The sequence below is a fragment of the Hyperolius riggenbachi genome, chromosome 6 (assembly GCF_040937935.1).
Source record: "Hyperolius riggenbachi isolate aHypRig1 chromosome 6, aHypRig1.pri, whole genome shotgun sequence".
NCBI lineage: Eukaryota > Metazoa > Chordata > Amphibia > Anura > Hyperoliidae > Hyperolius > Hyperolius riggenbachi.
This window is the reverse complement of record NC_090651.1, coordinates 291,034,930-291,061,905: the sequence shown is the minus strand read 5'-3', so window position 1 is coordinate 291,061,905 and position 26,976 is coordinate 291,034,930.

The window sequence follows — 26,976 nt, the reverse complement described above, 5'->3', positions numbered from 1 at the left end:
AACTATACCTGGCTACCCATATTTGGGCAATTGAACCTCTCTACCTATACTGGGGCAACTGAACCTAGATACCTACTATACTGAGGGTGTTGTTTCTATAGCAATATATGAAAGGTGTGAAAATTGATACTGCTAGTTGGTAGATGGAAGTCAGCACCTAGTTGCAAGAGGTGTAGTTAATTTGCTCTGGATATACTGAATTTTTCATATACTGGATATTTGAAATCTAGTTGAATTATATATGACAAAAGCACATGATTGGCCTCTGCAGAAAAATATTTTTTATTTACATTTACTGTCATCTGTTCAGGTCCTAACCAGATGGAAATCTATTGCAAGTTATAATTCTTAACCGTTTACATGAATATGTTGCTTTTTTAGTTGTTAATCAAACTTTAAAGGTACAGTTTGGTGTCTGTGAACCTTGTTGCATTGGAAATAACGGCCAAGCATGCAATATCTCCCTCTGTGCATAGAACTCTCCATAAGAAACATTCCGTACAGACCACCCGGCAGAACTAAAGATATCACCATCAGTGATACTGTACATTTCAGAATGTAAATCAGGGAAAGGAAAAAGTTTACAATGGGCAAACACTGACTAAATAATCTATATATGAGTATTGTAAAAAATAGGCAAGTTTATTAATTATGTTCGCAGTCTGTTTTCACTACAGTTCTTCTTTAAATCCTGGCTAAAGTCAGTTGCCTACTAAGGAGACCGCGGGCAAGCCTCCTTAATGTGCTAGGGTGGGCTACTAAAGGCCAGTTTCCATTACAGATGTGATGCAAATGCGTCTACCTCATCACATCACTTCCGTTTGCCTTTGCGTCACTTCCGCATCTCCCAATGCATGCTGCAGATTCTTGCATTGCTCCACATAACCAGCACGCAATGGAAACTGTTCTGTTTCCATGCATTGGTTTCAGGACACCCCTGCGGTGCGATGCGGCTCTCGCATCGCATGTAATGGAAAGAGGACCTAAGTGGCTGCAGCTTTGAATCCAACAGAAGATACAAATATGAACATTGTTGATATACTGCTCTGCCAGCCTTTCCCGCCATAGGTTAAATGTCAGACACATTCCGACATAGGGAAAATGGATGCTGCTAGGGGGCACTGTTGCCATATAAAATCCCACACAGATCAGCTCCTATAGAACAAAGTGTTGGAGTAAAAACCTGTTCACACTGGGCCAAAAACGACTGATCCAGTGGAGGGGAAGCTGATGTGAAAATGGATCCTATGTTAAGCGGGTCATGATTATTTTACAACTGACAAAAAAAAAAATTCTGGGTAATATCTAGATCGGTTTTAGCAATCACAATCAATCTCAATGTTTAAACCACAATATAAATCTATGATCGGGCAGCACGGTGGCGTAGTGGTTAGCTCTCTCGCCTTGCAGCGCTGGGTCCCTGGTTCAAATCCCAGCCAGGGCACTATCTGCAAAGAGTTTGTATGTTCTCTCTGTGTCTGTGTGGGTTTCCTCCGGGCACCCCGGTTTCCTCCCACATTCCAAAAACATACGGATAAGTTAATTGGCTCCCCCTAAAAAAATTGGCCCTAGACTACAGTACTTACACTACATAATATAGACATATGGCAATGGTAGGGATAAGATTTGAGCTCCTTTGAGGGACAGTTAGTGACAAGATATATATATGCAATGTACAGCGCTGCGTAATATGTCGGCGCTATATAAATACATAATAATAATAATAATGATCGATAAGACATTTTATTATCAAATGTCTAACTGAGCACAAAAAAAAAAAAATCTGTACGTATAGCTACCTTTAGCATGATTATTTTAACCACTTCATCCCGCTGGTGTTTTCACCTTCAGGACGGAAGCAATTTTTCCCAGTCATCGCTCCTCCCATTCATTCGCCAATAACTTTATCACTACTCCTCATACATAAATGATCTTTATCTTGTTTTTTTCGCTACAAATTAAGCTTTTTGTGATTAATACTGGTTTTCAGTAATTAACTTATTTTCTCTGCATTTTATAAGCAAATATACACACACAAAAATACACTATTTCTTCAGTTCCACCCCCTATAGTTTTAAAATAAGCAATGTTACTATAAATAAAATCCACCCATTTTATTTGCCCGTTAGTCCCGGGTATCACAACATTTAAATTATGTTCCTAGTACAATGTATGGCGACAATATATTATTTGGAAATAAAGGTGTATTTTTTATGTTTTGGGTTATTTGTGTCCCACCATCAATTGTACGCCCTTATGTACTAAAATAACAGTAATATAAGTCCCTAAGGCAACTATTCATGGATATTATTTTTTCAATTTGCTTGTTTGATAACTGGGGTGGCAGGAGGGGGCTTTGGAAGTGATTTAATTTTATTTATTTTTTTTAAATAAATAAAATCTGTGCAGTGTAATTTAACTTTTAATTAAAATGTTCACCACTAGATGGCAATAGAAACACTCCCTGCATTACCAGGAAGTTTTTTTTCCCCCAGTTTAGTCACGGTTATCCTTATGAATGGACATGTCCATTCATTACAGGCACTGCGATTGTTTCTGAGAAGCTTTGCTTCTCTTCCCCAATCGCCAAAACAGAAAAAACACCAGGGTGCGCAAGGCAGCAGCCCCATGACCCCGCGGGTGCTGCCGCTTACAAATTGGACAAGAATAGTCATCCAGTTTGCCTTTCGGTGCGCCTATCTTTACGAGAATACTAATCCAGATAGACTTAAAGAGACTCTGAAGCGAGAATAAATCTCGCTTCAGAGCTCATAAATAGCAGGGGCACGTGTGCCCCTGCTAAACCGCCGCTATAGCGCGGCTTAACGGGGGTCCCTTCACCCCCAAAACGACCACTGCGACACTTGGTCGCAGATTTGGTCGTGATTTATTGCTTCCTGGAGGCAGGGCTAATGGCTGCAGCCCTGCCTCCAGTCGCATTTGTCAGCGGCGCATCGCCGCCTCTCCCCCGCCCCTCTCAGTGAAGGAAGACTGAGAGGGGCGGGGGAGAGGCGGAGATATGCGCTGACAGACACGCGTGGGGCAGGGCTGCGGCGGCTAGCCCTGCCCCAACCAGGAAGCGCTCCCCGGGTGTATCGAGGGGGATTTGGGGGTGAAGGGACCCCCGTTAAGCCGCGCTATAGCGGCGTTTTAGCAGGGGAACACATGCCCCTGCTATTTATGAGGTCTGAAGCGAGATTTATTCTCGCTTCAGACTCTCTTTAAAGGGAACCTTAACTGAACGGGGGGTATAGAGTTTTACTTACCTGGGGCTATTGCCAGCCCCCTGCAGCAGTCCTGTGCCCTCGGCGCCGCTCTGGAATCCTCTGGTCCCCCGCTGTCACTTAGTTTCGTTTTTGACGACTCACCAGTCGCCGGCCGCCATGCGTATTATTGGACGCATTCACCAATGCAATTTGCGCTTTTGCGGACCGCAACGCGTACAAAAATACGCGTTGCCACATTCCGCACGCGTAAATATGCGGCAACGCGTATTTTTGTACGCGTTGCGGTCCGCAATAGCGCTAATTGCATTGGTGAATGCGTCCAATAATACGCATGGCGGCCGGCGACTGGTGAGTCGTCAAAAACAAAACTAAGTGACAGTGGGGGACCAGAGGATTCCAGAGCGGCGCCGAGGGCACAGGACTGCTGCAGGGGGCTGGTAATAGCCCCAGGTAAGTAAAACTCTATACCCCCCGTTCAGTTAAGGTTCCCTTTAAGTAGTTAAAACTGATGCAAAAATCACAAAACGTGATTTATCACAGTGTTTAAAATTTCACTGATTTGCAAGCAAATAGACAATTTGTCTGATCGCGTCTCCATTATAACGCTAGTTTCGCAAAACCAGTTGGAAGTTGTGACAAAAATCTTGCGAACTTGCCAGAGACTATTTTGCTCATCCCTAATGGCTAACTTAAAGAGAACCTGTACTGAGTAAAAATATTTAAAATAAACACATGAGGTAACTTCAAATGAACATTACAGAGTTACCTTGCCATCAGTTCCTCTCAGAAGCTCACCATTTTCTTCTGACAATAATCCCATCCAGTTCTGACAATATTTTGTCAGATCTGAAATAGATCAGTTGCTGTCAGTAAAATATCAGTTGCTGTCAGTTATAGCTGAGAGGAAAACGGATGTACCGGGTAATGTCCATGTTTCCCTATGGCTCAAGTGGGCGATGTTACAGTTTAACTGTGTGCTGACCAGAAAGCTGTTATGGGGTAATGGCTATTTTCAAAATGGAGGACGGAAAATTCCCTTGATCACAGTGAATAAACAGGACGCGGGACAGGAGAAAGACACTGAGGAGTAGACTACATGGAAGGTAAGTATGACTTGTGTATGCTTATTTTCACTTTTATTTTCAGTACAGGTTTTCTTTAAAGGGAACCTGAAGTGAGAAGTAGGGATGTAGGCGAACCCCTATGGACCACTACTACTTCCAGGTCACTCATGATGTCACGCACATGTGCAGAAAGTGCCCGGCAACAGGCGCGCGATCAAGGACGCGCACCGCCGGCCCAGAGCAGCCGTACTACTCCGGGTCATAGTGACCCGGAAGTAGTACAGGGTGAGGTGTTCACCGACATCTCTAGTGAGAAGCATGTAGTGGCTGACATATTTATTTCCTTTTAAACAATACCAATTGTATGGCAGCCCTGCTGATCTCTTTGGCTGCAGATGTATCTGAATCACACACCTGAAACAAGCCAGAACACTCTATCTACATGCTTGTTCAGGGTCTATGGCTGAGGCCTCTTTTTTTAAGGGTGGCTGAACTGCTCATTTGTTGAGTAGTTCAACTGCCCAGCTGCCAGCCACAAGTTGCATTCGGCTGAAATTACATGCAGCGAAATGTCAGCGATTAGTAACACTGCGCCGTGCAATCTGCACATGCCATGCTTGACACACTGTAGTGTTATTCAACAGCCAGATTTAAAGCAGGGGCTCAGCGCTGCAACGCAATAGTTCTATCCACTATGCCAACATCTTAAAGTGGACCTAATGAGGAAAATGCAGCCTGTCTAATCCCCCCTGATCTGTGACTAATCACCTGTAGTTTGATCTCTCAGCCGTGTCAGCTCAGGAATCTTGGCAGTCCTCGGCAAAGCAGCTTATTTGTAGTAGTGTTGGGCGAACATCTAGATGTTCGGGTTCGGGCCGAACATGGCCGCGATGTTCGGGTGTTCGACCCGAACTCCGAACATAATGGAAGTCAATGGGGACCCGAACTTTTGTGCTTTGTAAAGCCTCCTTACATGCTACATACCCCAAATTTACAGGGTATGTGCACCTTGGGAGTGGGTACAAGAGGGAAAAAAAATTAGCAAAAAGAGCTTATAGTTTTTGAGAAAATCGATTTTAAAGTTTCAAAGGGAAAACTGTCTTTTAAATGCGGGAAATGTCTGTTTTCTTTGCACAGGTAACATGCTTTTTGTCGGCATGCAGTCATAAATGTAATACATATAAGAGGTTCCAGGAAAAGGGACCGGTAACGCTAACCCAGCAGCAGCACACGTGATGGAACAGGAGGAGGGTGGCGCAGGAGGAGAAGGCCACGCTTTGTGAGACACAACAACCCAGGCCTTGCATGAGGACAAGAAGCGTGCGGATAGCATGCTTTGTACCGCCATGCAGTCATAAATGTAATAAAGATAAGTGGTTCAATAAACAGGGACCACGCGGCAACGCTAACCCAGCAGCAGCAGACGTGATGGAACAGGAGGAGGCGCAGGAGGAGAAGGCCACGCTTTGTGAGACACAACAACCCAGGCCTTGCATGAGGACAAGAAGCGTGCGGATAGCATGCTTTGTACCGCCATGCAGTCATAAATGTAATAAAGATAAGTGGTTCAATAAACAGGGACCACGCGGCAACGCTAACCCAGCAGCAGCAGACGTGATGGAACAGGAGGAGGCGCAGGAGGAGAAGGCCAAGCTTTTTGAGACACAACAACCCAGGCCTTGCATGAGGACAAAAAGCGTGTGGATATAGCAGCAATGCTTTTTGCCGTCATGCAGTCATAAATGTAATACAGATGAGAGGTTCAATAAACAGGGACCGGAAACGCTACACCATCCCAGATGTTCATTGGTCATGTTACTTGGTTGGGGTCCTGGAGTGTTGCGTAGTCATTTCCAATCCAGGATTGATTCATCTTAATTTGAGTCAGACGGTCTGCATTTTCTGTGGAGAGGCGGATACGCCGATCTGTGACGATGCCTCCGGCAGCACTGAAACAGCATTCCGACATAACGCTGGCTGCCGGGCAAGCCAGCACCTCTATTGCGTACATTGCCAGTTCGTGCCAGGTGTCTAGCTTCGATACCCAATAGTTGAAGGGTGCAGATGGATTGTTCGACACAGCTACGTCATCTGACATGTAGTCCTTGACCATCTTCTCCAGGCGATCGGTGTTGGAGGTGGATCTGCACGCTTGCTGTTCAGTGGGCTGCTGCTGCATGGGTGTCAGAAAATTTTCCCACTCCAAGGACACTGCCGATACCATTCCCTTTTGGGCACTAGCTGCGGCTTGCGTTGTTTGCTGCCCTCCTGGTCGTCCTGGGTTTGCGGAAGTCAGTCTGTCGGCGTACAACTGGCTAGAGGAGGGGGAGGATGTCAATCTCCTCTCTAAAGTCTCCACAAGGGCCTGCTGGTATTCTTCCATTTTGACCTGTCTGACTCTTTCTTCAAGCAGTTTTGGAACATTGTGTTTGTACCGTGGATCCAGAAGGGTATAAACCCAGTAATTGGTGTTGTCCAGAATGCGCACAATGCGTGGGTCGCGTTCAATGCAGTCTAGCATGAATTGAGCCATGTGTGCCAGAGTCCTACCAGAATCCTCATCATCCTCTTGTGAGCGTTGTGATAGTTGTTGTGATGCATCATAGTCGTCACCTTCCTCCTGGTCTGCTTCTGCTGACCATTCGCGCTGAATTGTGGAAGTCCAACGTGCACCGCTCTGGCCCTCGTCAGTGGTGGCATGAAATTCCTGCTCCAACTCCAGCTGTTCCTCCTCCTCTTCTTCGTCATAGCTGCTGGGGCCAGCGTTCCCTGAGGCGGATGGCCTGATGTTGGTACCATCACGCTGATCGTTTTCTCCTTCAGATTCCCCCAGTTGCATCATGACAGCTGTTTCCTTGATTTTCAACATTGACCTCTTCAGTAAACACAGCAGTGGTATGGTAATGCTGACTGAAGAGTTGTCACTGCTCACAAGCAACGTGGATTGCTCAAAATTTTGGAGGACTTGGCAGAGGTCCAACATGTTGGCCCAATCGGATCCACAGAAGCTTGGCAGCTGTCCGGATGCGCCTCGGTACTGCGCCGTCATGTACTGGACCACTGCACTCTTCTGCTCACAAAAGCGTGCTAGCATGTGCAGCGTAGAATTCCAGCGCGTAGGGACATCACACAGCAAGCGATGGTGGGGGAGATTGAAGCGCTCCTGCATCTTGGCGAGTGCCCCCGAAGCAGTACTGGAATTTCTACAATGTTTGGCCACTCGACGCACCTTCAACAGAAGATCGGCCACGCCTGGGTATGTCCTCAGGAACCGCTGAACTACTAGGTTCATCACGTGCGCCAGGCAAGGGATGTGTGTCAGCTTAGCCAACCTTAAAGCGCGAATGAGATTACTCCCATTATCACACACAACCATGCCCGGTTTCAGGTCCAGCGGTGCCAGCCACAAATCCGTCTGTTCCTTTATTCCCTTCCAAATTTCCTCCCCTGTGTGCTGCTTATCCCCAAGGCAGATCAGCTTCAGCAACGCTTGCTGACGCATGCCAACAGCTGTGCTGCACTGCTTCCACGATCCTACTGCTGCTGGGTTAGCGTTTCCGGATGAGGTACAGCTTTGAGATGCGTTGGAGGAGAAGGAGTCAGAGAGGTAGGTGCTGCTGTTGTTATCCAGTGGGAGGGACGGCGGTGCAGCTGTTTGCAGCGTGGGCAACACCCGCGCCGTAGCAGGTGAGGAATCGCTGCCAGGCTCCACAAGGTTCACCCAGTGCGCGGTAAGGGAGATGTATCGACCCTGTCCGAACGCACTCGTCCAAGTGTCAGTGGTGAGGTGAACCTTGCAGGCAACGGCATTCTTCAAGCTTCGGGTTATTTTGCTGACCACGTGCTCATGCAACTCAGGCACTGCAGAGCGCGCAAAGTGGTAGCGGCTCGGAACCACGTAACGTGGGATGGCCACTGACATCATGCCCTTGAAGCTGTTTGTCTCCACCACTCGATATGGCAGCATTTCGCAGGCCAGAAGCTTGGCTATGCTGGCTGTTACTGCCACGGCCCGGGGGTCATTTGCTGGCAATTTCCTCTTGCGCTCAAACATCTCCGACACAGACAACTGAACCATAGCGCTGCACACGGAAGGGCTGTTGGTTGTTGTGTTTGATGAACACTGGGAGACCTCAAGAGCACTACTCCGGAAAGTGACAGTGTCAGCGTCGTCTGATGTTTGTGAATGTTGTGAACCACGCAATGGCTGGGCTACTGCTGCTGCTGAGGCGGGTCTGGTGGTGAGTCTGGTGAACCCAAGGGAGGCAGTGTTGCTGGTACCCTGTCCTGCCGCGTTTGCCCACAGAGTGGGATGTTTGGATAGCATGTGGCGGCTCATGCTGGTGGTGGAGAGGTTGTTAATACTTTTCCCTCTGCTCAGGCGGGTCTTGCACACCTTGCAAATCGCCATGGTAACATCCTCAGTGCAGTCTTCAAAGAAAGCCCAGACTTTGGAGCACCTGCCTCCTTGCTGGCGATTTCTGTTTGCTCCTCTTTTGCCTCTCACTTGAACTTCCACGCTTGTGGTGCCTGAAATTGCGCGCCGCCTACCTTGTGGCACAAGGCGAACTCGTGCAGCAGTGGGTTCTTCAACAGACTCATCTGTGCTGCTGCTACGACGCCGATGTTCTCGTTCACAAACAAAATCTGGGTCTATGCCCACATTGTCCATACCCTCCTCTTCCATCTCCTCAAACTCGTCATATGTCATTGTGGGGGGCCGCCGCCGTGGAGTAGAGCTCCCCAGAACAACCTCTGCGCAGCTCACTCCAACGTCGTCTTCCAGATCTTGTCGGCCGACCTCCTGCAATTGCAACCCCTCCTGCCCAACTTGCTCTGGGATTTGGGTTTCCGAGTCCTCCTCGGACTCGCCTTGTATTTCAGTGCGCGGTGCATTTACCACAGTTAATGGTTGTGAATCCGGGCACAACATTTCTGGCTGTTCCTCCATTGACCTTTGAAAGGTGGAAGTTTGTTGGGCTGGGAATAGCTCCTGCGAATACCCCATTGTGTCCTGAGGTAATTCATCGGACTGGTTATCTGGCAGTTGTGTGCGTGGTGTCGCTGTCGGTTGTGTCAGCTTTGTGCCCACTGGCTCCTTGTAACTGGCTGAGGACTCGGACCTCGTGCGTGATGTGCTGGTGCTGCTTAACCCACTGCTGGACGCTTGAGAGGTCATCCAAGTAATTATCTGGTCCTGTTCTTTTGGATCTGTGAGGGTTGTTGTCCTGGACAACATGGGCGGTATTGAGTGGGTTTTCTTGGGTGCTCCCCTGTGGCCTGTACGTGAACCGTCAGGGGAAACACCTCTTCCCTTGCCCCTTCCTCTTTCACCGGATTTCTTCCTCATTTCACTTATCCTTACAGTACACGCTGACTGGCAGCAGTACAGTGGCAGTACAGAAATGCTATACAGTACCACTATTCCCAGCAGCGACACAGAGCACAATGCTATACAGTGGCGGGTGAGCGGTGTACCACTATTCCCAGCAGCGACACAGAGCACAATGCTATACAGTGGCGGGTAAGCGGTGTACTACTGTTCCCAGGCCCAGCAGACACAGAGTGGAAGTAAACACAATGCTATATAGTCTGGCTGAGCGGTGTACACAGAGTGGCAGTACACACAATGCTATATAGTCAGGCTAAGCCGTGTACACAGAGTGTCAGAAAACACAATGCTATATATAGCGTGGCTGAGCGAGGTGCACAGTGGCAGTACACACAATGCTATATAGTCAGGCTAAGCCGTGTACACAGAGTGGCAGTAAACACAATGCTATCTATAGCGTGGCTGAGCGAGGTGCACAGTGGCAGTACACACAATGCTATATAGTCAGGCTAAGCCGTGTACACAGAGTGTCAGAAAACACAATGCTATATATAGCGTGGCTGAGCGAGGTGCACAGTGGCAGTACACACAATGCTATATAGCCAGGCTAAGCCGTGTACACAGTGTGTCAGAAAACACAATGCTATATATAGCGTGGCTGAGCGAGGTACACAGTGGCAGTAAACAATGCTATATATATAGTGTGGCTGAGCGAGCGGTGTACTACTGTTCCCAGCAGTGACACACAATGACTGGGGGGGACCCTGGCTAGCGTGGCTGGAGAGCGAACTACCCTGCCTGCCTACCCAAAGCTAAACCCACAGAGAAATGGCGGAGATATGACGTGGTTCGGGTATTTATTTACCCGAACCACGTGACTTTTCGGCCAATCAGAGCGCGTTCGGGCCCGAACCACGTGACCCGTTCGGCCAATCACAGCGCTAGCCGAACGTTCGGGGAACGTTCGGCCATGTGCTCTTAGTTCGGCCATGTGGCCGAACAGTTTGGCCGAGCACCGTCAGGTGTTCGGCCGAACTCGAACATCACCCGAACAGGGTGATGTTCTGCAGAACCCGAACAGTGGCGAACACTGTTCGCCCAACACTAATTTGTAGACGCAGGATGTTAACCCTATGTCTGCTTTCATGAAGGTAAGAAGACACACTGCACATTTATTGCAGGATTTCGATCAACTGCAACAAATAAATGTTTTTCTTTAACCTCCTTAGCGGTAATCCCGAGTCAGGCTCGGAACGGAAATCCGCAGCTCAGAGAAAGTAATCCCATGCCTGAGTGAGTTATATGTAGGAGCTTCTGCAGATCTCTCTGTGGTATGCTTGGAAGAACAAAGAGAAATCGAGAGCCCAATATGGTGTAGTATTGTTAAGTTGGTTGTGGTTAAAAGCAAAATATTTAGATATACTCACAAACATGGGTTACTCATAGGCAACCACTTCAAGTGCAGGTGGGGAGTATTAAAAACCTGAGTGGGGTCAGGTTCTAAGATGTCGCTCTCTGTAGATAGGAAACAGGGTAGCACCCCTCCAACGAGGGTGGAATCAAGATTTCAGCAAGGCTTGGTGTACAGAGGCGCCAGAATAAAAACGTTTAAAAACCGTCTAAAAGAGGGGGATGTTCAGGTGGACTTACCTCCCTCAAAAATATAAAACTCAATTGAGTCACAATATATCAATACAAAAATGTTATTGAACTCCACTTGGTGCAACGCGTTTCGCAGGTGTGGTCCTGCTTCATCAGGCAAACAGGAGTATAACTCAATGGGTCTAAATGCAGGCGCTCACTTCTGCATTTAGACCCATTGAGTTATACTCCTGTTCGCCTGATGAAGCAGGACCACACCTCAGAAACGCGTTGCACCAAGTGTTCAATAAAAAACTTTGTACTGATATATTGTGACTCAATTGAGTTTTATATTTTTGAGGGAGGTAAGTCCACCTGAACATCCCCCTCTTTTAGACGTATTTCTGTGGTATGTTTTTTCCTTGTTTTGGGGGTCTAAAAGTTTGAAAAAAATTGCACGGCTTTTAGACCCTAAATCGTGAAATAATTGTAAAGCCAGGGAGGTTAAGGGTTGTTCTACTGTTGCTTATCTTTTAGAGCAGAGAGGAAGTTCTGCGTTCACGTCTGCTTTAAGTGATAATATAACCAGCATCTATGGGGCCCTAGAGCATAGGGGGGCCTAGGTGGTACTTAATGTTTTCACTATTAACTTTCTTGTTTCTCCACCCTCTGACTTTGTCTCAGTGCCCCTGAACGATGTGCAGTGTTGATTGCATAAGAATGTAAATTGCCCAATTAACGCCTATCCATAGGGTAGAGGTAGGTGGCATTGCTTGAGAGTGCCTCCCTCTAAGGGCTCCATGATCTCTAGCTCCACCACTGTTAATACGAGGTAACCTGAGGTAATATATGCCCAGGTTACTGCAGCCTAACTAAATGCTGAATGAACCTCTACACAGCCCTGTACTAAATAATCTCGAGTTAGGTAGAAAAAAATAATTGCCATAGAAACTGCTACACTTGTGCCTCAGTCATGAACAGAATAAATGTGAAAGTTTATTACCGTGCATTTTATCAGTAGCTTCCGATTGGTTGGTAATGGCTTTAATCAATTTCTGTTATATATCAGGGAAATGCCAAGTAACAATCGTTCTCTCATCACCCAGTTCCTTGTTCATCTTAAACTGTCTGGCCCTTCATATAGAGCCGTGAGCTGTCCTAACATCTCTATTCCCCCACTGAGCAGGTTCAGAAGGTGACGTTCATACTTAATGTGGATCTGCGGGATGAATAATAAATTCTCCTCTCTCTTCTGTGTTCAGAAGGCCAGACTGAAGGCAGCTCCTGGCGGTATGCCACTGTCTGTCAGTCCTGTCATTAGCTGAGGAGGAATTGGGAGGCTACTGGTCACACTGTGACTCCAAAGTGAAGCTAAATGGGTCCGCTTTATTACAGAGGGATTTTCACACTTGCTTTTTCTTCACTTCAAAACCCTCTTAGGCTGAGGAAAATAGCTAGACTAATTCAGTATTTGAGTTGGAAAAAGGAAAGCTTAAAATGTCTCTAGAATGCCAAACCCAGAATGGTAAAGGAAATGAGTTTTTTCTAACTGTACTAGTAATTAGAGATGAGCGTAATGACGTAATTACGATTTCGCGAAATTTCGCGTAATTAGTGTAATTACGATTATGGCCGTAAGTACATAATCATAATGAAGAAGGATTTCGCGAAATTTCGCGTAAGCGTAATTTTCGCATTACAGTGGTTATTACGAAATTAATGCGTATGGCCATGCTCCCAAGCGGAAAAGTTGACGCATGGATCAATGTTAGGTAGCCGCCGACTTTAAGGGTTAATAGCAAAGCCCCCTTAAATGCTAAGAGCCTCAAATTTGGAGAATATATTAAGGAGATCAGGAGGAATAAAAGGGAAAAAAAATTTTTTTTCAAAAAGACCTTATAGTTTTTGAGAAAATCGATGTTAAAGTTTCAAAGTAAAAATGTATACATTTAAAAACCCGCCGACTTTAACGGTTAATAGCAAAGCCTGCTTAAAGTTTAGGAACACCAAATCCCCAGGGTATATTAAGGGGATCAGTGGGAATAAGAGGAAAAAATTTTTTTTCAAAAAGACCTTATAGTTTTTGAGAAAATCGATTTTTAAGTTTCAAGGGCAAAAATGTCTTTTAAATGCGGAAAATGTCAGGTTTTTTTGCACAGGTAACAATAGTGTATTATTTTCATAGATTTCCCCAAGTGGGAAGAGTTTTACTTACTTCGTTCTGAGTGTGGGAAATATAAAAAAAAAAAACCACGTGGGGTCCCCCCTCCCAGACCTCTTTAACCCCTTGTCCCCCATACAGGCTGGGATAGCCAGAATGCGGAGCACCGGCCGCGTGGGGCTCCGCACCCTGACTATACCAGCCTGCATGGTCCATGGATTGGGGGGTCTCGGAAGGGGAGGGGCAGCCAAGCTTTCCCCTCCCCCTCCGAGCCCTTGTCCAATCCAAGGACAAGGGGCTCTTCTCCACCTCCGATGGGCGGTGGAGGTGGAGGCCGCGATTTCCTGGGGGGGGGGGGGGGGGGTTCATGGTGGAATCTGGGAGTCCCCTTTAAAAAGGGGTCCCCCAGATGCCCCCCCCCCCACCTCCCAGGAGAAATGAGTATAGAGGTACTTGTACCCCTTACCCATTTCCTTTAAGAGTTAAAAGTAAATAAACACACAAACACTTAGAAAAAGTATTTTAATTGAGCAAAAAACATAACCACGAAAAAAGTCCTTTAATATTCTTAATTAACCATTAATACTTACCTGTCCCTTTAAATAAATGATCCCTCGCAATAGCCTCGGAAATGTTCTATCAGTTACAATGTAACAAAGTTATTACAATGTAACAACTTTGTTACATTGTAACTACGCCGCACCCGACGTCACTCGCCGCTCAGCCGCCGCACGGACCCGACAGAGCTCTGAGCTATATAGCTCAGAGCTCTCTAAGCATCTTTGAATTTGGGCTCCAAGGAGCCCCATTGGTCCTTAGCAGACCAATGGGGTTCCTTCTGATTTGAAGGAACCCCATTGGTCTGCTAAGGACCAATGGGGCTCCTTGGAGCCCAAATTCAAAGATGCTTAGAGAGCTCTGAGCTATATAGCTCAGAGCTCTGTCGGGTCCGGACTCCGTGCAGGACGCTAAGTCCCCGCCGGCTCCGCTGCCCTCCCCGCCTCTCCCACATGTCACCCACATGTGGGTGACAGATGTGGACAGCGGGAGCTGCGGGGACTTAGCGTCCTGCACGGACGCGTAATTGCTGCGGCGAGTGACGTCGGGTGCGGCGTAGTTACAATGTAACAAAGTTGTTACATTGTAATAACTTTGTTACATTGTAACTGATAGAACATTTCCGAGGCTATTGCGAAGGGATCATTTATTTAAAGGAACAGGTAAGTATTAATGGTTAATTAAGAATATTAAAGGACTTTTTTCGTGGTTATGTTTTTTGTTCAATTAAAATACTTTTTCTAAGTGTTTGTGTGTTTATTTACTTTTAACTCTTAAAGGAAATGGGTAAGGGGTACAAGTACCTCTATACTCATTTCTCCTGGGAGGGGGGGTGGGCATTTGGGGGACCCCTTTTTAAAGGGGACTCCCAGATTCCACCATGAACCCCCCCCCCCCAAGAAATCGCGGCCTCCACCTCCACCGCCCATCGGAGGTGGAGAAGAGCCCCTTGTCCTTGGATTGGACAAGGGCTCGGAGGGGGAGGGGAAAGCTTGGCTGCCCCTCCCCTTCCGAGACCCCCCAATCCATGGACCATGCGAGCTGGTATAGTCAGGGTGCGGAGCCCCACGCGGCCGGTGCTCCGCATTCTGGCTATCCCAGCCTGCATGGGGGACAAGGGGTTAAAGAGGTCTGGGAGGGGGGACCCCACGTCGTTTTTGTTTTTTTTTTTATATATATTTCCCACACTCAGAACGAAGTTAGTAAAACTCTTCCCACTTGGGGAAATCTATGAAAATAATACACTATTGTTACCTGTGCAAAAAAAACTGACATTTTCCGCATTTAAAAGACATTTTTGCCCTTGAAACTTAAAAATCGATTTTCTCAAAAACTATAAGGTCTTTTTGAAAAAAAAAAATTTCCTCTTATTCCCACTGATCCCCTTAATATACCCTAGGAATTTGGTGTTCCTAAACTTTAAGCAGGCTTTGCTATTAACCGTTAAAGTCGGCGGGTTTTTAAATGTATACATTTTTACTTTGAAATCGATTTTCTCAAAAACTGTAAGGTCTTTTTGAAAAAAAAAATTTCCTCTTATTCCTCCTGATCTCCTTAATATATTCTCCAAATTTGAGGCTCTTAGCATTTAAGGGGGCTTTGCTATTAACCCTTAAAGTCGGCGGCTTTTTTATATTATACGGAGCGTTACGGTTTAACGCGAAATTACGGTAGCGTTTAATGCGAAATTACGGCATGAACGAAACGCGAAATTACGCGTTGAAAATTACGCTTATGGTATTTTCAATTACGATTTTAATGGCAATTACGCTACCGTAATTTCGCATCGTAATCGCAAATTTCGCATGCGTAAATTATAGTAATGCGAAATTACGAAAATTTCGGCTCAACTCTACTAGTAATAGACATAGAGTGTGAAGGTACAGTGTAAAGGAGTGCACACACCTTTGACTCATGCCGCCTGTCAGAAATGGGACCCAATCCCCTTGGGTAACACCGATGGCCTGGCCCGTGCAGACGTGTGACAATATCTTTTGTTGCTATGCGGGGGGCAGAGGGACGACTCAGTGGAGTGTGTGTAACGTCACGCGGCAGGTGGGGAAGCGGACTCTTCAAAGAAATTGTCGGTTGAGGGGGTGAATTGATCTGCCGGGTAGATCGCTTGTGGGTCACGGATTAGGGGCCACTGTACACACTGCTGACTATCTGCTGTGGCTATACTAGAAAACTGTGTTGGAGGCACCCAGTGTAAAAGATGGACCTTGAGCTATATGCTGTACATGTCCGTAATGCGTAAGAAGAAGCAATTGCTTATCTCTCCAGATGATTTGATACCAGCATATTGGGAAAAGATTTTATCCAGCACAAAACAGGTATGACAACGCGTTTCACGGGTACTTGCCTGCTTCCTCAGGTCATTTGTTGTTGTGTCTGAATCTGTAAAACAGTATGCAGTAGCGCCTCTGATAGATATTATATAGCCCTTTTACTATAAAGTTTCCCAGGAGAGCTACAGTCCAGCATCCAGTTTTGCCTGGGCAACCGAGTGGGGATCGTTATTTCTCCCGCAGGCGCATACGGTGGTTGCAAGGATTACAACCTACCTTTGTAAGTATATTGCTATATATTACACTATACTCCTGTTCCTAACAGTACTGCACCATTGTGCTCCTGGTCTCTTGTCTTTTCTAGGGGCAAGGGCGTAACAATAGACCCTGTAAGGGATGCAGCTGCAGGGGGCCCCGTGGGGGGAGAAGTTTATTTTCCCTGTACCAGAGAGCGCGGAGACAGAAAAACTTTCTTTCTGCACAATTGTTCTAATGGCTGAATTTGCTCAGCCACTGATAACGAATCATACAAAGTTTTGTAGATATAGATTTGTAGACAGTCCATATTCAGTGTGCAGCAGGCTCCTGTTTACACCTCCAACCCCTCTACACCTCCCCAAATGCTGTGTACTGTAGTGATGCAGGAGAAGTCTTCAGAACCAGTTCTGCTCCATCAGAGATGGACAGAGTAAGCAATAAGCTGAGGCTAGGAGCACACTCATTTTGGGGCTTTCTGTGTGTTTTCTGCACACCATGGGCTTGATTCACTAAACTGTGCTAACTCCTATCACGGCCGCGCTAGCGTTTTTGCGCGCAATCGCTGGTGAAAAAATTGTGATTGCGCGTGAAAAAACTCACGATTGCGCTCAAAAACGTGCACAAAACGCTAACACGGTCATGCTATGAGTTAGCACGGTTTAGTGAATCAAGCCCCATGTGTGTCTGTATGTGTGAAAGATGCACGTTTTATCACAGAAGTAAGTGTAATTGGTAGAGAAAATGTCTGCAGTGCTTCACTGCTGTCCATTTTTATCTGCATGGGGAGAAGACATTCAAGTGTGCACTAGCCAATTGTATAATATTGGTTCTCAGTTTACCTGTGCAGAAAGTGAAGAGAGGGAGGGGCAGGGGGCCCCATCCAAAGTTTTGCAGGGGGGCCCAGTGATTTCTAGTTCTAAGGGGCAGTGTACCCATCCTAGTGACCCTCGATACCTGTATCAGCTGAGGTGATTATTATTGGCCACCTCAACTGACTTACGTCAGGCATGTGTACAAGGCACTCAAAATAAGTTGTTCCTGATTAACTTCAATTCAATATTATTTTTCTAACCTTAATTAGATTATATTTTTGCTCTTTGGGAGTTAAAAAAGGAACATAGATAAGGCGAAAACAGGGGAAAAAGCTTTGTGAATCCTGCCCATTGTGGGCAGCTGTACGCATGCTAGATTCTAGGCCGAGATGATGTAGTGATGAGCTCAAATTTCTTAGGAAAATTCACAATTAGGATGCAAAATCATAAAGTGAAATTTCAAACTACTGTGAAATTATTTTGCTCATAATGAGAGTCCATAATTTTGCATTGACTCTGATTTTGAGAAATATGCATAGTTTGGTTGAAAAAAAAAACTTAGAGGGACTTCAGCCTAAACAAACATACTGTCAATAAGTTACATTAGTTATGTTAATTAAAATAGATAGGTAATATAATCTCTTACCCACCCTCTTTTATAAGAACAGGCAAATGTTTGATTTCATGAGGGCAGCCATCTTTTTGGTTGAAAGGAGGTGACAGGGAGCATGAGGCTGCATTTCCACTTGTGCGGTGCGAATCGTCGCGGTAAAAATTCGCATGCGGATGCGAATTTCGCATGCGGGTCTATACGAATTTTCATGCGAATTTGCATGTGAATTCGCATGGATGACGATGTATGCGAATTTAACCATGGCAGTGCTGGTGTGCTTTTCCATTGTTTCTATGCGAATTCGCATGAAAATTCGCATGCCCACACCTCATGCGAATTTCCCATTAAATACATTGTATGCGATTCGCATTGCGGTATGCGAATTCTGATGGCTCTGCCATGCGAATTTTTTTCTGCACAGAAAAACGCAAAGGAATCCTGACAAGTGGAAACAGTCCCATTCACTTGTATTGCTATGCGAATTTTCATGCGAAAAACGCATGCAAATTCGCTATAGTGGAAATGAGCCCTGAGACACAGTTCCAACTGTTCTGTGTGGTGATTACCCCTCCCAGATGCTAGGCATCGTAAATAACAACATAGGACATCCCATGCTTTGCACAGCATCAGGGAAAAAAAGCCCAGGCAGTTTTCTTTGATGGGTGGAGCTTCGCTAAAAATGCAGCTAAAAATGATGCTTTGGTAAGAAAAACAAAGTTCTGATGCTGTGAAACTGTTAAAGAAACACTAAGCCTTTTCAGTTCTGCTAAGTAGATTTTTAGTCTGGAGGTTCACTTTAAGTCCATTGGGTTTATCTAGAAAATATGGTACAACACTAGCCTGTACTGGCTAGTGTTGTACCATCAGGGCTGGCGCTACCATAGAGGCAAAGGGGGCAGTCGCCCCAGAGCCTGTAGGGGCCCCCAAGGTGTCTCCTCCCTTAACTGTTGCTCCCTGGGGCCTATACAGAGTCTTTGGCAGAGTAGTGTCTCACCTGTGCTGGTGGGCAGATGATGAGATGCAACACTGCCGAAGGGCCCAGGTGGGAAATTTGGCTGCTACAATGGGCCCCTAATGCCGCTTTTTGGTCGGGGGGGGGTGTCTGTTGGAGGGCCACTGGGTTAATATTGACGTGGGGCCCCACTGTTACTAGAACCGGTACTGTGTACCATGCAAATATGACACACTTCCTTTCTATTACATACGCCACTAGATTTGGGTTCTCTGTTTCCCATTTCGAAGTTTACTTCAGGCTCAATTATCTTGATGTAAAGTCAGTTATATCATTTCACTACAATAATAGTACAGATTCACGACTTGCCATTGCTACAAATGTTAGCACAAGTCAAGCATCCCAAGCTACAAGCTATTCTACTACAGTACAATCTCCTTTTAGTAAACCACTTGGTCAGGTCCCTTGAAGTATACTGATATTTTACTACAGAGTAACCAAGCAGCTCAGACTGACCCAAAACCACTAGGAAAGTATAGAGGACCAAAAGAGACTGAAAAGCCCTCCTACTAAAAGCAATTCTTAATGTGATTTGCCTTCTTAAAACAGAGGGTACTTGCGATAATTCATCTTTAAGTGAACATCAGTGGTTACCTACAATGCACAGCTACTGTATATGTAAATTATCTCTTTATGCCCCTGAAGCCAGGCTTATATCCAGAACCGCTGGCGTATAGCAAACCTGTAGCTTTACATTTTACAGAGGCACATTAACCCCACATGCAGACAGCCTATGACCTAACCTTTCCAGACTCTCACACAGAACCGAACCTTAAAGTGAACCTCCGGACTAAAAATCAACTCAGCAGCACTGAAAAGGCTTGGTGTTTCTTTAAAAGTTTCACAGCATCAGAACTATGTTTTTCTTACCAAAGCATAATTTTTAGCTGCATTTTTATCTAAGCTCCACCCATCAAAGAAAAAAAGCTCGGGCTTTTTTTCCCTGATCCTGTGCAGAGCATGATGGGATTTCCTACGTTGTTGTTCACGTTGCCTAGCAACTGGGAGAGGTGCTCAGGACAAAGGACAGTTGGAACTGTGTCTCATGCTCCCTGTCACCGCCTTTCAACCAAAAAGATGGCTGCCATCATAAAATCAAACATGTGGGTAAGAGATTATATTACCTATCTATTTAATTAACATAACTAATGTAACTTAATGACAGTATGTTTGTTTAGGCTGGAGTTCCTCTTTAACCCCATTGGTCACCCAGCCCGCCCTCCCCGATGGGGGCCTGATCTTAACACCCACCGGTGGACAACTTACATTAACCACTTAACGACCGCCTAATGCCGATAGGCGTCGGCAGGTCGCAGTGGTGTTTCCATGGAAACGTTCGAGCAGCCGCTCCATGTCAGTCCAAGGAGGGTGTCTCCTTGAACAGCCTGCGAGCCTCCGATCGCTGCTCGCAGGCTAATTGTAAACACGCGGGGAAGAAATCCCCGGTGTTTACAGCGTACGGTGCTGCTGTCGCAGCAGCACCGTAAAGGAGATCAGCGATCCCCGGCCTCTGATTGGCCGGGGATCGCCGGCATCTGATAGGCTGAAGCCTATCAGAGGTGGTACAGGACAGATCGCCGTCCTGTACCGCCCGTAGAGAGAAGGGGAGGGAGGGAAGGAGAGGGAGGGCAAAATAGCGCTGCGGAGGGGAGCTTTGAGGAGCCCCCCCCCCCCCTGCAAGGCACAAGTAGCTGGCAGTGATCAGACGCCCTCAGCAGGACATCCCCCCCCCCCCAGTGGGGAAAAAAGGGGGGAAGTCTGATTGCCCTGCAGCAATCACTATCTGTGCTGGGGGCTGAAGAGCCCACCCAGCACAGCATAGCGCAGGGAAAAATCCCCTGGTCGTCAAATGGTTAATACGCACCCCTCTCCCCCCGGGGGGGAAACTATTTTTAACCTCCACACCTAATACCCCCTCTCCCCAGGTGGTTGTCTAGCCTTAACCCTGAGAATTAACCCGCTATAATAGTGGGCTCTGGGGCTGCCTGAGATGCAATCTGCTTCTACAAATAGCTTTGCGCTCACTATTTGTAGCCGTAGCTCGCATTGCAGATGGCTCTGGCACCCACTATTATAGCTGGCACTCTTTTAAACTGGATGCATTTTGCATTCTATTCAACTACTCCATCCTGGTGGGACACCAAGTGTGTGTTCGGGGGGGTTACATTTGTTTGTTTTAAAGAACATTTTGTAAGTCTTATTACACAATATTTATCCTAAGCTCATGGGGGACACATACGAAAATCGGGAGTGAATTAATTATTCTAGTTATGGCAGGATAACAAACAAAAAAATCAGCCTTGGGGGCTCTCAAGACTTCCTTGGTGTATGTGTCAGCTTTTTTTTGTAACAATCGTTTAGCTTTTTTTGTAGTCATTATTATTGTTGTTTCATTTAGCACTAAACAAATGCAGAGGTAGTAAACAGCATATTGTAAGCTTGACAGTGACTAATACAGTCCATGTCTAGTAAAATATACAGCAATTACGGGAGACAATAGAGAAAGAATCCTTCCTTTTGAGCTTTGTCAAAAAGGTATTGGGAGGAAGCAAGAGGTATGGTGATGAGTAAGCAAACAACATGTGTCTGAGGGAGGTGAGTACCTGAGTCATATTCTGCAAGAAGCAGGGCTTAGTTAGTAGCTGAAGGGGAGTTATCTACGGTACATTAAGACTTACCTTTTATGGTAAGCATACAAAGAGGAATTTAGTGTTTAAAATTGCTTATATTTTACAATATTCATTTGAAAATGGTTTCCGTTTCCTCATCCTGATTTACATTCTTCAATTTATCACTGGTGGCGACATCTTTACTGTTGGCACAGTGCATCACTGCAGAACGTTTGTTGTGTCTTCCGACACAAACAAAATCAACACCTGGGGCCATGTGCAATTTAAGGTAAAAAGAAACTTGCATCGTGGGAGCTACTTATCACTTGACATCACTCGAGATTATTGGCAAATGACAATCACTTGAGTGGTGCCCGAGCGTGAAGAATAATAGCCGTTCCTCTGAGCTTTTCCATGAGATCTGCTGCATTACCTGGCCGGGCTCCCAACACACTCCCCACACTCACTGCCGTTACAGCACCATGTATACTGGCACTCGCCCAATGTCTGCCACTACATGCCAGGCTCCCCAACACCACCACTCCCTGACACATTTGTGCTGACCCACTTGGGCCACGACCACCACTCTCTACTGCTTCTTCTTGCATAACTGAAAACTGGAGCCCTGGCAAAAACATCTTCAAACATCTCACCAGGGCTCTGCATTGGTCTACTAAGTCAGTGTTCCCCAACCCTGTCCTCAAGGCCCACCAACCAGGGGCGCCTCTAGCCTTTTTGTCACTCCAGGCAAGAAGACCTGCAGCGCCCCCCCCCTTCATACGTATACACAAACACACACTACATGCTACAATAAAGTTCCACATTTGATGTACTTTCCATGTACTTTTTTATGTTCACTGCAACTACCCCTCATGTGCTTGTTTGAAAATGGAACTAGCAGTTTTTCTGAATGTTTCCTATATACACGGTTGGTGCTAGTGAGGAAGAGTGAATTTTTGGGACCACAGCATGATATGGACAAGCAGGCAGCTTATGTATAACCCCAGAAATCCCCTATTCCATTGCCCAACCATGTATAGAAAAAAAAAACACTTAAAAAATGGCTAGCTTCATTTCCAAATCAGTGTCAGCAATGATAATGTCACAGTGTCACTCTCTCAGGCACCTCGGGTAAAAGATATTGCAAACTACACGAATACTAGAAATACACATCATGACTACTCTGTGAAGAATCAAGTGCTCACTATATTCATTTCCACACTTAAGTTAATTCCAAGCTAAAGGGAGAAGGTGCCTTTATCACATATAAGCCTTCCTTGCCTCTGTCTGCGACACAAACATTTCAGAAATCTTTGCTGCACCTATCAGCTGGTTTTGCACAGCTAGTCCAGCAATCCAAAGGCACAACTTTTACAAGAATGGTATGCAGAAGAATGAGCTTCTTTGCACACAGATATGAGCAGGTGCTGAGCCTGAGATCAGGCTTGCTTGCCCAGTGCTAAATGAAGACATGCAGGGACATTGGCTAAACAGCAACTGGACTTGTTATCTTCAGCACATGAAATGCCAGAAGTGCAGATGTGCTGTCTGCATGCTGGCCTCTCTGTGGCCTCCAGTGAGAAAACCTCTCCCTGTAAGATTAGTGCAGAGACTGTGCAAACTCCACTCAGGCAATTCACATCAGCAGAGAGAGCCCTACAGACTACAGAGCAGCACTTACAGCACAGATCCCCTCACAGGAGAGCAGACCATTGAGCTAAGCACTGTATGGGAAAGTTTCTGCTTTCTTCTCTGATACATAGCTTTGTGATGAGACTGAGACAGCGGTCTATCTGCTGGCTACAGAGAGCAATAGAGGGGTAGGCCCCAAGCCGTGACACTCTCAGAGGGGGGAGAGGGACCTGGTGGTGAAGGCAGCAGCCATAACACTGGAAATTATGACATCTTTCAAGTGAATAATGAAATAAACCTGGTACTGCATTATGAGGCTGATAACTAGTAGCTTTGCTAGTCTGTGATGTTTTTGACTCAAGTACAGCATAAAGAAAGCATAATTACTGATGGATCTCTGTAGTTTTATGCAGGAAGAAGTGATCTCTGATGTTCCTCCATGCTGTGGGGCAGGGTGTCATCAGACTAGCTGGAGTGACAGGGATGGGGGGAGGGGCCCAGACAGGATGGATTGCTCTCTATGAGTCACGATATTGGAACCACATTTAGGGCCCTTTTCCACCAGCGCGTTTGCGCTGGCTGAATCGCAAAAACGCAAACCGCTAGCGATTTTACAATCGCTACGGTTTGCTTTTTAACATAGGAATCGCGGTAGGTCATTTCCACTACCGCGATTCATTTTTGCCGGGAACGCGAACGCGCGGCGGAGCGATATTTGCCGCGATTTTGCTATGCAGTGCATAGCATAGCAAAATCGCGGCCGCGAACGTCGGGGAATCGCCGGTAATTGCCCTTTTCCACTAGCAATCGCTAGCGTTCACGCTGAACGCTAGCGATTGCTGAATCGCAATTACCGGCGATTCCCCGACGTTCGCGGCCGCAATTTTGCTATGCTATGCACTGCATAGCAAAATCGCGGCAAATATCGCTCCGTCGCGCGTTCGCGTTCCCGGCAAAAACGAATCGCGGTAGTGGAAATGACCTACCACGATTCCTATGTTAAAAAGCAAACCGTAGCGATTGTAAAATCGCTAGCGGTTTGCGTTGTTCCGATTCAGCCAGCGCAAACGCGCTGGTGGAAAAGGGCCCTTACAGTTATTTCTTTACTCACATGAGTACTAATGCTGCAGCTGCTGCTCAGGGGTCTCTGTGTTCAGTTATCTGTGCCTGTCAGCCTCTTCCTTGGGGACTCCACACTGGCTTGCAGCTGTCTGTCTCCTCTCTCCAGTCTCCCCCTGCAGCAGTCACCTCTGCCTCCCTGGGCTCTGGTGCCCAGCGCTGCTTCACACTCAGGAGGTAGGCATGGGGGATCTCTCCAGTCTCCCCCTCACCCTCTGCAGCAGTCACCTCTGCCTCTCTGTGCTCTGGAACCCAGCGCTGCATCACACAGGAGGTAGGAAGCAGGGGACAATGCAGATCAAAGGGCAGGAAGTGGCTACAGGCCAGCCTGACACTGAAACCGGAAAAATCTGTCTGGCGGGGGGCGGAGTTAAAGGCGGGGCTAGAGCCACATGCAGTAGTAAACAGATACTGCATCTGGGTGTACATTGAAATGGCTAGAGGAGGGGAAGAGCATGTTTGGTCTTCTATCGGAAGGGAGTGGAGAAGCGGCTTCTGGCAGCTGCAGCATGCAGTGTAATGTATCGGTATGGTGGTGGGCGGCGCCTATCGGCAGCCATTGCGCTCTAGGCGACCATTTGTCCTGCCTGTGCCCTTGGGCGCCCCTGCCACCAACCGTGCATGTTTTGTAGAAATCCACAGAGGTAATCGGCTCTGCTGAGACACTAATTACCTCACCTGTGCATGTTTGTGGTTTCCTGCAAAACATGTACTGTTGGTGGGCTTTGAGGACAGGGTTGGGGAACTCTGCACTAAGTGGACCAATTAGCATCCTTCTCAGACTCCAGTTATCAGCAAATCAAGAAAAAACAGCGGACAGTGATGATGGCAGTCCTAGCGGTCCCACCTCTGTCTGTTTAGCACACACCCACCTCCATTTAATCCACTTCCTCTGCCTATTGTCTCTATCCCTCAGATATCTCTAAGATGTCCCTAAGCTCAAAATTGTATCTCTCCCTTTTTCTCTTTGTTTTTCGAGTATTGCTATGTAATATGGTGTGCATGAAAATAGGGGAAGGAGAGGAGCGCTCTCTGGTGCATTAACTTTTTTTAATTTTGCTTCTCGCACAAGGAAAAAATAAAACTTACAATGTTAAAAGTAAAACAAAGCTTATCACAATGTTGTAAATCACTGTGTCCTAGATGTAAATTCACCGGTCTGGTGTCCTCCACACTATGGCCAGTAGATGTGGTAATCCTAAGGATCCAGATACGCCAGCGGGATGGAGTGCACGGGAGTTTAGCGGCAGCTGCCCTGCACCTAGGACGTCATGACGCGTTTCGGCGTTTCACGCCTTCGTCAGATCATCTTAGGATTACCACATCTACTGGCCATAGTGTGGAGGACGCCAGACCGGTGAATTTACATCTAGGACACGGTGATTTACAACATTGTGATAAGCTTTGTTTTACTTTTAAAATTGTATGTTTTATTTTTTCCTTGTGCGAGAAGCAAAATTAAAAAAGTTAATGCACCAGAGAGCGCTCCTCTCCTTTCTCTTTTTTCTGTTTTCACCAGTACATTTACCCTAATCCCAGAGTAAATCAGGAGCAGCACTCATTGGTGGCTTAAAGACTATTTGTGGAGACACTAACTGGCTGAGCGCAGTGGAATACGTTTGAATTGCTTTCTGCATGAAAAAAGGGCCTGACTTGATTACGAAATGGCGCTGGTTGTTAACAAAATCTGATAACGATAAACATCGTTGTCAAGCTTAGTTAACGATAAATACAGTTGTAAAAACAGACGAGAAATAATAACGGAAATATATTAACGTTAAATATCGTTTAGGCACCCCCGGTGGTGCCTAAATCCCCACCCCTGGTGGTGCCTAACCCTAACCAGCTCCCCTGGTGTTGCCTAAAACTAACCGATGCCTGGGTGGTGCCTAACCCTAACCACTCCCCCTGGTGGTGCCTAACCCTAACCACTCCCCCTGGTGGTGCCTAACCCTAACCACTACCTCTGGAGAAACACCCTTTTACACTTAAAAACAATAATACCTTTTAAAACTTCAAATAATGTGACAAAACTATAATGTTGCAAGCTTCCAAAATAACTACTTCAAAAACTATAATGTTTTAATGCTGTTAACAATATTTTTTGTGGCGCCCATTCTGCTTTTTTTGCCATATTAATGATAATTGCATTAAACTCTATGGTGACGCCCTTTTCGTCCACCCTCATCCTGCTCCCTTTTTTCCTGCTACCGTAATATGTGTATATACAGTATCTTTCACCACTATGTATAATTTACAAGCCGAGCTGTTTGTTTTCTATATCCACCATTGTTCATACAATTCTATGTAGCATGCACTTTAGTACAATTGTCAGGAACTGTGCACTGCACTTTCCTGCCTACTGGTGGCACCATTTACTTGGACAGCCCTGAACTTCCACTGACCACCAGCAGGTGGCTTTATCCTGTTTGTCAGCTCTGGACTTCCACCATCCAACAGCATGTGGCCTTTTCACGATTACAAAGACTTTCAGTTCCTTGTCTGGCCTGCAGATGGCTTCAAAAGAGCTCTCATTTAATTTCCCCCCACCAGCTGCATCCTGTTACTGATTGTATGGCCTACAGGAGTGCCTTTTCCTCCAGCCAGTTGCCAGTTCTTTGTTGCTCCCAGATGTGAGTCTCTGGACATTTCCTAAACCTGTTCCCTGATCTGAACCTGTCTGCTAACCCAGTGTTCCCCAACCCTGTCC